Source organism: Rhinatrema bivittatum, chromosome 4 (assembly GCF_901001135.1).
Source record: "Rhinatrema bivittatum chromosome 4, aRhiBiv1.1, whole genome shotgun sequence".
Classification (NCBI taxonomy): Eukaryota; Metazoa; Chordata; class Amphibia; order Gymnophiona; family Rhinatrematidae; genus Rhinatrema; species Rhinatrema bivittatum.
In genome coordinates this window covers 416,751,785-416,763,010 of record NC_042618.1, presented here as the reverse complement: position 1 = coordinate 416,763,010, position 11,226 = coordinate 416,751,785, and the positions used below count along the sequence as shown (strand labels likewise).

At 41.7% G+C, this 11,226-nt stretch overlaps 1 protein-coding gene across 1 annotated transcript in view; it reads left to right on the top strand.

Moving 5' to 3' along the window:
- The first annotated feature begins 1,080 nt into the window (after window positions 1-1,080).
- Window positions 1,081-11,226, top strand: part of RAB7A (RAB7A, member RAS oncogene family) — a 97,460-nt gene continuing 87,314 nt past the window's right edge. Inside the window, exon 1 of the mRNA XM_029601295.1 lies at window positions 1,081-1,277. The gene's annotated coding sequence lies outside the window, so the exon portion shown is untranslated. The remainder of the gene's footprint in view (window positions 1,278-11,226) is intronic.

The following is an 11,226-nucleotide window of genomic DNA, read 5'->3' as shown; positions in this document are numbered from 1 at the left end:
TCCAGGGTCTATCCCCTTTAAGCCTAGTATTATGACTTCTTTTTCTACAACTTCCACTGAAACATGAAAGAATGTAAAATAGAACTTTTATTTATATTTTGCCTTTCAGACACTTCAAAACAGATTTCATTCAGGTACTGTATTTCCCTGTCCCCAGAAGGCTCACAATCTAACAGGGCATTCATTTTTCTATAATGGCTTCACACGTGCATTAGGGCCCTAACTCGCGCTGTAAAATGCTTTTACCACATTTTGCGGTTTTGGGACAGAGAGAGAGAGAGCGAGAGAGAGAAAGCTTTACTATTTATATACAGATGTACAAATCTACTTTTCTTTCAACTTTCAACACTCCGAATGACACCCAGTATTCACAGGTGTCTACTGTGCTGTTCCTACTCATGATGGTGTATCTTAAGCTGCCCCCCAAGTCTTCCCCACTCCCACACCTCACCCCCTAACAGTGATATAAATAGTAAACTCTCTCTCTCTCTCCCTCCCTCTCCTGTGAGCGATAAATTTATCGCATGCCACGATAAAATAGCTGTGCGATGCAGTAACCAGAAAATTAGCCTAACCATGCCCCTTTTTCTTAGTGCAAGTGTTAGGCTGACAAAATTTATAGCAAAATAAATCTAGGGGTAGGTTTGAAACTTGTACTAAATGGCTTATTTTTGTATATGTTTAAGAAATACAAAAATGCCCTCCTAAAGATTTTCTTAGTGCCTGGTGGTTTCCTTTTATGCCAGAAAATAAAAAGCAAAAAAGATAATTACCCTAAGATGTGGAAATAATTTATCACTAGTAAACTATACATTATTTTGTACATTCTTAGCTATAATATAGAAACATGGAAGATTTATTCAGCATTGAAAAAAAATAGATAGGAGGTAAATATTTTTAAAAGGAGTTCTATAGAACAAAGGAAGAAAAGATAAGATGGCGGCTGAAAGGAGCCATATTTAATCATGTGCCGTACACTACGGTTCGAATTCAGAGGGGCGGTGTCTCTCAGTGCCTGCAAACCCATGACGTCAAGACGCCTTGCAGTGAGAGGCGAGGCGCACGATGACGTCAGGGTCTCGTGACAGCGACTTCCGTCGGGAGAGCGCAGGGATCCCTGTAGAGGAAGTGAAAGCCGAGTGTTGCCATAAAGCAAGAAGGGGAGCGACGGGCAAGTCCCAGGAAACCAGGCAGCGGATTCTAGCGGGGGGCTTGTGAGGCGGCAGAACCGGACTCGTGAGGGAGCGAGCGGGTATCGCGAGGAGTCCGTTCTACTGGTGAGTCTACTGCGCCTGCCTCCCTCCCAATCCTCTTTTCTCCTCCTTCCCACCGCTGCCCCTCAGGGTGGGGTAACGGCTCGGCACGCGCTGTGAGCTGGAGGCCTGGTACCGTCCCGGGGTAACTGAGGAGGAGAGGCCTTACTATAGTTCTGTGCCGGTCACGGTTTGCCGTGGGATTCGTCGGAGAAGGAAAGGGAGTGGGCCTTGGAGCCTAGCGTACCATCTGCGATCTAGCACGGCCATGGAGGTTCGGCTTCTTATTTTAGGGAGAGGAAGCGCGGTTTCTATCTTCTCCGAGAAGCCACCAAAAAAAAAAAAAAAGCGAGAGAGCTTTTGTCTTCAACAGATGGGAAAGATATGTCTCTTCATTATGTCGCGGGAGAGAGATCCTTTTCGAGGGGAGTGAACTCCATCCTCTTACGTTCCATCCTTCCAGAGTTAAGTAATCCGGTGAATTCCAACTCCGCTGTCTGGCCGGAGAGAGAGGTGAGCTGTTCTCTCACCCCCAAGCCCTTCTAGTTCTGGACAGATTTTTAAAAAGTGGCTAAATGCTCCCCCCCCCCCCCCCCCCCAGTCTGATAAGCCAAATCCCATTTCTTAAGCAGAGGGCGAGAGTGCATTCCCATTTTTTTAAATCTAAAGGAAGCCTGAGCGAGATCCGGTTTATTTTCTCTGAAAGAAATATCCAGTGTACCCATTTGTGTCTTTAGACGGCCAAGGAAAGAAATACTGGGCTTCTCAAGCCAAAGAAAGACATGTGACCCCTTTCTCCTAATTGAGCAAGATACGTTTCCCCCAGGATTGTGGGGTAGGAAGGGTTCACTCTAACACTTGCATGGCGTAATGAAAAGATTGACATGAATTATGTTCTACTCTTGTTTCTCATGCTTGGAGGAGATGAGACCCTATTTGTTTTCTATTTTTCAATTTATGACCCACTTCTTGCAGGTACTTAAAGTGGCTAACATGAAAGAACAAAGTCATAGGCCATTGTTTTTAATAGGGGAGTGAAGGGTAGTCCTTCTTTTTCTCTCTCAATCCTGTCTTCGTTATAGCCTATTACTTACTCAGTTTCTGATCATTTCTTGTCTGTTTTCCTGTCTGTTTTTTCAAGGAAGGTGTGTATGCCTACTTTGTTTGACTTAGCAAATAGTCCTGACCTTTATCAGGAAAGCAGCTGGGGGAGGGTAGGGTTCAAGGAGGGATGTGACTGGTGTCTTGTTTGGTCAGCACTGACCAGCTGCCTCCTTTTTCTTGTTATAGTCTCAACATTGGCTTGGGCTGAGAGGTTTTATCCTGGTTTGTCTTTCCTTAAATCACCAGGAAAGTTTGGGGGGGTGAAATAATCTTCTTGGCAGCCCTTAAAGGCCAGAGTTCTCAAGGTACTTTATCTGTTTTATTTAATATGTATCTACAGTATGTTTTGTCACTTCTGCTCATGCTGTGGAGTTTAAAATCTAAGCAAGATGACATTCATTTGCTGTCAGTACAGAAGAATTTAGTCTCTGAGGTTGAGGCATTGTTGCATTATTTTTGTGATATTACGTCCTAGTTTAAGAAAAATAAACTGATGCAGGTTGTTAAAAACAGCAGTAGTATGGATGAGTTGAGCCCCACTTGCTAATATGCCAAGTAGTCTGGAAATTTATGGTATCTTGTTCCCTTTGTCCATCTTTGTGTGTGATTTGGGGATCCTTATTGATTCCAGTTTCTTTAAACTCTCAGTTGAGGGAATTATTAAAAGCCTTTTTTCAGGCTACACATTTTACCGGTGGAAGGTTTGTGTCCTGTGTTCAAAGTTAATATAAACCTGGATCGATTTTTATATATTGGGCTCCCTAAATGCATCCTAAGGATGCTTCAAAAGTTGCAAAATGCCACAGCATGGCTGATTACTTGCTCTTTCAGGGGCCATATAACTCCAATATTGTACCAATTGCGTTGGTTGTCAGTGTTTTGTTGGATTCATCTTATGGAAGGCTATTCTGATCAAACTGTGCAGTATCAAGTGAATTTTAAATCTCTCGTGCATATAAAATCCAGGGATTATGTATGTGGCTGGGTCTTGCGCACTGCGTACATTTTAAAAAGGGCCCGGCCCATGTGTGTAAACCTGTTTTGCGCACAAGAGCCAGGCCTCTTCTAAGAGGCGAGCCAGGGGCCGGTGTGCACAACTTCAGGTTAATCCCTGAAGTAAGTTGTGAAATAAGAAAAAAGGTAGGAAATAGGGGTTGGGGAAGGGAGGTTACGGTAGGGGGCAGAGAAATTCCCTCCTAGTCTGCTTAATTGGAAGGGAGCTGGGAAGTGTGCACGCAACTATTAAAATTTACCCCTTTAAATGTTAAGTGCTCTTGCAAATGTTAAGATTGCATATTTCAATAAGTCTTCAGCTAGTTTTTAATTCAAGATTACTGTAGTCTTATGATTTTTGTTTTGTTCATGGCTGTCGGTGTTCTAAATTTTAATGTTTAGCATGATCTATTACTGGAATAGGTGGAATATAACATTTTAAATGTAAAATAATTCTCAATATAGTTTGCTAATCTTATGCTATTTGAATCTTTCATGTCACTGTAACTCTTTTCTGTTAGCAAGTGAAAGTGAAGGGGTTTTGATGAGTAATCCAATATTTGAGTTGAGCCTAGACAAGCCTTTTTACAAACATTACCATTTTGTAGAAGTAGATCATATAGTTCAGCAACTTGTTTGGAGCACTTGTAAATTTAGTTTTTATAGCTTCTAACCTAACCATGGTTAGCCTTTGGTTGTTTCTAGTCTGAAAAAGCTGTCTTATTAGGCTGTAATGAAGAGGGTCTACTAGCTGTAATGTTTTAAAAACAAATGTATTTGTGGGTGTGAAACTCATATTTGTCTAACTTTTGAGATCAGGTAGGTTCCCTTTTATTTTTAGGTGTGATCCATCTGAAAAAGGGACTTCTGTGTTCTCAAAAGCTCATGTACTACATAGTCTTTTGATTAATGTTACCATGGTTTAATAAAAGGTATCACGACCTACAAAGAATGCACTATTCTGCTGCTCTTTTAAAATGCAGGCAATGGAAAGTTAATGAATAGTAATTTGCCAGGTGGGAATGAATGTAAGAATCCACATGTCAGTATTTCTAGTTTGTAATTAGACCTTTTAAGTACTGCTTAGAATTCTACTTCATCATATTTATTGCAATATTGTTTTGGTAGCTAATGATTTTTTCCATAAGGATGATTCTTTAGAGAGTTCATGACAGCTGGAAGGGCTTAACTGCTAATTTTGTATGAGGTTCCAAGGATATTGGATCAGTTTTAGAAAAACTAGAAATATAAATGATAAAACTATAACCGTCAGCAATATACAAGTGAGTTCTATTGAGTATGTTACACTTGTTTTGTTATAGGAGCTTAAATCATACATGAAAACATTTTGAGTCCTGTGTTGGATGTTCATTAGCTTCCAAAATCTGCATTTATAAAATCTGCATTTATAAAATATCAGGTTAGTACTTTGAATCACACTTGTGGTGCACCTGTTTCATAGCATGCCTCTTGTTTTCAGGATGCATGTTTTGACTGTGGAATAGTTAAGTACTGTAAAATACTGCAAACTTAATTTTCATAAAATGTGCTACTAGTATGGCAGAACTTTTTAATTAAAAAAAATGTTGAGTGTTTCCCAGTCATCTAACTTGAGCTGTTCCAGGCAGCATTTCACAGTGGGAAAACTTCTAGAACTTGTAGCTGAAGTTACCAAAGAAGGTTTGTATTACCAATGATTATTTGACATTTTGTAGGTTGTTGAAGATCTAGTCTTTTTGGTCAAGTATTTGATCCACAGCTGTGGAACTTTCATCCTTTTTTCTTTTTATGTTTGTAATTAGTTGTAATTTTGCTCTGATTTAATAGCTTGCAGTTGCATTTTAAAATGCTAAATGTTGTCTTTAAAAAACAAACAAACCCCCCCCCCCCCCCCAAAACAAAACCAACTTTACCCTCAATTTTAGATTCCTGTTTTGTAGTAGATCTAAATGTTAGAAATTGGACTTCATACATTTTTGTTTTAGTAGAATATTTTAATATTTTGTGTATAAGATTATTGTATTTTATGCTATAATTTTATTAAGCAAAAATATGATTTGACTTTCCAATTTTTGTAACTGGTAACAGTAAATGATGGCAGAGAAATACTCATTGGTCCATTCAGTCTGTCCAGCAAGTGTTTGTTGTTTTAGGGTATTTACTGTTTCTCTGCAAGTGTCGTGTCGTGTGTGTCGTTCCCCCCCCCCCCCCCCCCCCCCAAAGTGTCTCTTCTGTTAAGGATAGTAATTTCCGCACTGTGCAAATTCCCCAGTTAACACAGGTTACCCCTTTTTCTTCATTTCCATCCTTTAGCTGTTGGGGATCTTGTTTATCCAATGCCTTTTTGAATTATGTAAACATTGTCTTCACTAGCTCTGCTAAGAGGGCATTCTATGCATCCTTTCTGTGAATAAATAGTTCCTGATGTTCCTGAGTCTACCTCCTTGGAGCTTAATATGTCTACTAGTTCTACATTTTTTCTTTCCACTGGAAAAGGCTTGAATCCCATGCATCATTAATACCCTTCAGATATTTAAGTCTCAGCTCCCTGTCCCTCTTCTCTAGGACACCTGACAGATGGTTCTCATATACGTGACACACCGAACATGTGAGTCATGGGGCAAAATGTATCCTCAGGAACCCCCTCGACCCCCAACAATGGGTGTAGAGCAGAACTAGGGCATTACCCATACAACTCACCATACAAAAAAATATTCTGGTTCTGATGACATCAGTAAAAGCAAAACAAACTCCCTTTACTGGCAGGCACAATAGCCCTCCTTATGAAAAGACAGTGATTTACCACTAATGCATGTCCTATTGAGAAAATACAACAAATTTATTTATTTATTTAGGGTTTTTATATACCGACATTCTCGATATACATATCAAATCAAGTCGGTTTCCATATAACAAAACTGTCGCCGGTAAGGCGTTACATTAAACATGGTAAAGGTAAAGGGAGTACATTAAACAATAGACAAAGTATTGAACAGAGAACGTGCAGCATAACATTAAACAATCAACAAATTATTGAACAAAAGAACGTAGATCAATAAATATAAAATATTAAACGTAAAAAAGATATATAAAATAAAATAACTATGGGAAGAGCATGAGCTAGAAAGCTGATGCTTCAAGAGATGGTTTTTCATAGCAGGTGGGTGGACTGTCCAGAAAAGGTCCTGAAGGTCCTAAGTGTATAAAGTCGGTAGTGGACTTTATATTGTGCTATTTTGCTCTTTGACCTGTGTCGAATTGTTTCTGCGATTCCGAATAGGCTTGTCGGAAGAGCCACGTTTTGAGGTTTTTCTTGAAGGTAAGATGGCAGGTTTCAAGACGAAGATCTGGCGGTAATGAGTTCCATAGGGAGGGCCCAGCAGTGGAGAGTGCTCGTTTTGCTAGCGAAGTTTTAATCGGGGGAGCATATAAAGAACCTTTATAATTATATCTGATGGGTCTTTTTGATGTGTGAAGGCGGAGTTGCGAGGTAAGATTTAGGTGAGCGCTTCCCATAATATCCTTGTGGATCATTGATAATGTCTTGAAGGTGATTCTAGCTTTTATGGGAAGCCAGTGGAGGTAGAGCAGAATTGGAGTGATGTGGGCTCTTTTGTTGGTGTTGGTGAGTAGCCTCGCTGCAGCGTTTTGTACCATCTGTAAGGGTTTTATGGACGAAAACGGAAGACCTAGCAGAAGAGAATTGCAGTAGTCTAACTTGGACAGAATTATGGACTGGACTACTAAGCGGAAGTCGTTGAAGTGAAGGAGTGGTTTCAGATTTTTTAACACTTGGAGTTTGAAGTAACATTCTTTGGTTGTGTTGTGAATGAAAGATTTAAGGTTGAATTGATCGTCGATGCGCACCCCTAAGTCTCTGACTGAAGGTGAGTGGTTTAAGGGTGGTATTGTGGATTGTGTTGAGCTTTGGATGTTGAAGAGTGTGTGGTTTTCGTCAGGAGAGATGATGAGGATTTCTGTTTTATTTTTGTTGAGTATAAGGTTGAGGCTGGATAGCAGGGAATTGATGGATAGTAAGCAGTTGTTCCAATGAGCCCAGGTTTTTTGGAGTGATTCTGTGATGGGAAGAATTATCTGAATGTCATCAGCGAAAATGTAGTGCTTTAGCTTGAGACTGGAGAGTAGGTGGCAGAGTGGAAGCAGGTAAATGTTAAATAGGGTAGGGGAGAGCGATGAACCTTGAGGTACTCCTCTGCTTGATTTGATAGGAGGTGATTCTATGTTATTTATCTTGACTTTGTAGGATCTATTTTCTAGGAATGATTGAAACCAACTATGAGCTTCTCCTTGGATTCCTATATCTGATAGCCAAATATGATTGATACAAATCCTACATGCTAGTAAAATACCTCACCGGGGTCACACATCCTTTACCAAGTATGGTAAGACTCCAAATTATAAATATGGAGAACTGGAATGGAAAACCAAAAAAGCCACTCTGTATGCAGTACAAACCTGGAGAAATGGAAAGAGAAATATAGCACTTAACATAATGCACACAAACTAATCCGCACAAAGTTAAACCTGTATTATGGAACACACTCACAGTAATAACCTTATCTATGAAAAGGCAACAGTACAAATGTTTAACCAGGCCCTAAACACTATTCAGTTGATTGTATTATCTCTGCTCTTACTGTTCTGCTTCTTTCCCTGTTTAAATTGATTAGTTTACTATTTTAATTGTTATTAGTCTATTATGAAACTTTGTATTTTCCTCCTTTCATTTTGGAAATGCAAATTTTTAAATGAATATTTAACTAAAGTAAACCAATTTGATATGTTCTCATGAAACATTGGTATATAAAATTAATAAAAATAATGCACCTCCTATTAGGAAAACAGAGCAAGCCAAGCTGCTATAGATCCCCACTCAGAAATGATTGTAAAACTATACTAATGTTACAAAACAGCTGATAAACAGAATAACATCCAACAATTAAACTCATAAAAATTAATTGTCCAAACCAGTCACACAGTTCCTGTCTCACACACAAGTCACCTCCCTGTCCAGTCTGTCTCTCTCCACACACAAGCTCCCATGGAGCCTCTTCTCATTGGCCCAATAGCCCTGGCCTCCACTTATCAGCGGCATGCAGGGGGTTTCCGATCTTTGGCCCTGCCCCTGGGGAGAAGCAAAGCACAAGTGGGGTAGTGGGACACCGAGAGCCGCGAGACACCTGTTGAGAATCACTGCTCTAGGGTAGGGGTCCCCAACCACCGGTCCGCGGACCGGGGCTGGGCCGTTGGGGATTTTTGCCGGTCCGCAGCGCCGCCGCCAAGCACCGGCAGGTGTCGCGTGCTTCCGGGCTCTCCCGCTGCTCCTCCTTCCCTGCTGCCGTTGCCGCCGGGCTATCAGCACGTTCAAGCCCAGCGGGAACGGCAGCGGTGTTTGAGGAAGCTGTGGCACCCGTGGCTGGCCTTTTCTTCTTCCCACGCCTGCCCCCCGTGACCCGGAACAGGAAGTGGTGCGCAGGAAGGAGAGAGCCGTGCCGTGTGGAAAAATGGCGGCAGCAGCATTGGCCCCCGTGTAATCGAAGCAGCCGGTAATCGGTAAAGGAGTCAGTAGCATGAGCCTCCTGCGGCCGACTGGATTCTTCTTATTAGCCTGCGGGGACTGCTGCAGCTCCCATTTGTGCTCGGGGGGGGAGAGGAAGTGAGTGAGAGAAAGAGAGAAGCAGCCAGCCTGCCTGTGTGTGATTGACTGGGCAGAGAGCTGATGTGTGTGTGTGTGTGTGTATGTGAGAGACAATGAAAGTGACTACTCAAGGAGATGACTGTGTATGTGAGTGTGAGACAGTCAGGGAGGTGACTGTGTGTGTTTGTGTGTGTGAGAGAAAAAGCATGGAAGTGAGAAGTCTGGGTATGTGGGAAAGCATGGGCGTAAGAAGCCTGGTGTTGGGGGGGAGGGGGTGAAAGAAAGCATGGGAGTGAGAAACCTTGGGTGAGTGTGCATGCATGAGAGAGACTGGTTGGTAAGGTGACTGGTGTGTGTGAATGTGAGAATGTGATTCAGGGAATGAGATGCCTGTGCATGTGGAGAGTGAGCATGGAAATGAGACTGGTGTGTGTAACAGAGAAAGTGATTATGGGAATGAGAAGCCTGTGCATGTGAAGAGTGAGCATGCGAGTGAGAAACCTGGGTGTGTGTGAGACATAGCATGGGAGTGAGAAGCCTGTATATCTGAAAGAGAACATGGGAGTGAAAGACTGGTGAGTGTGTGTGTGTTTGAGAGAGACAGAGAAAGTGATTATGAGAGTGAGAAGCCCATATATGTGAGTGGGAAGCCTGTGTGTGTGTATGGCATGAGAGAAACTGTTCAGGAAGGTGACTGGTGTGCGTTTGCCAAAGACTGGGAGATGATTGGTGTGTGAGACAGAAACTGGTCATGGGGGCATGACTGGTATGGTGTGTGTGAGAGACATGGGCACTAAGGAAGAGGACCATAGGTATAGAGCTTAGCTTCTACTGCTGCTTCTGGTGAGTGCCATGGCCTGCAGGGAAGGGGAGTAGGAGAGCTGCTGGAGGAGGTAAGTAAAGGTGGCTTTTTAAGTTTATTTTTCTTGACTGCCATTTTAATTGTGTGATGTCTGCTTTTTTGAAATATTTTATTGGTGTTTTGAGCATGTTTAATAGTTTTTATGAGTTTTTTTAATTGTTGGATGTTATTCTGTTCATGGCTGTTTTGAAACATTTATTCTGCTTATTAGTATAGTTTTACAATTATTTCTGAGTGGGGATCTATAGCAGCTTGCTAGTTCTGTTTTCCTAATAAGAGGTGTATTGGTTTTTAAGATCTGATTTAATATTTGTAGTGTTGCCCTTTTCATAGATAGGGTTGCTCCTGTTTGAGTGTATTCTATAAAACAGGTGTAACTGTGTGCGGATTAGTTTATGTGCATTACTACAGATCCTGGGAGTATGTTAGGTCTGTTCTGTGTCTGTTACCGAGATGAGATATTTTACTAGCATGTAAGCGTTTGTATCTGTCTTATTTGTTGTGTTTTCTCAAGAGGACATGCATTGGTGGTAAACTGCTGTCTTTTCATAAGTAGGGCTATTGAGCCTGGAAGTAGGAGTTTGAGTTGCTGTTACTGAGATGACACCAGAACCAGAATATCTTTCTTGTAGGGTGAGTTGTATGGGGAATGTCATAATTCTGCTTTACATCCATTATTGTGGGTCGGGGGGGGGGTTCCCGTGGATGCAAACTGTACTTTTACATCTAGTCCCGTGACAATCATGGGTCAGTGTGTCATGCATGTGAGAACCTATGGTGAGTTGAGTCACATTCACATTATAAATGTCATAATTAAATGATAAGTGTGCACTAAAATCTAACCCCCGCCCTGCCGGGCCATGGAAAAATGGTCTTGCTTGAAGCCGGTCCCTGGTGCAAAAAAGGTTGGGGACCACTGCTCTAGGGTATACATATTTAGGTCCTTCAGTCTCAAGTCTTTTGGTGCAGACCACACACCATTTTGGGAACATTTCTCTAGACTGTTTCCATTCTAGCCCTATCCTTTGAGATACCATCTCAGAAATGTATACAGTATTCCAGGTGAGGCCTCACCGGGGACATGTACAGGGGCATTATCACTTTCATTTTCCTTCTGGTCCTACCTTTCTATGCTGTCCAGTATCCCTCGGACTTTAGCCACTCCTTTGTCCATTGTTTCACTGCTTTCAGGTTATCCAAGACTTTCATCCCAAGGTCTCTTTGATGTGCACAGACTGGGAATCTTTCAGTCCCTGTCGCATAGAGCTCCTTTGTATTTCTGCACCCCCAAATGCATGACTGAACTTTTTGGAACTGAATACCAGCTGCCAAACTTTCAACCATTCCTTTAGCTT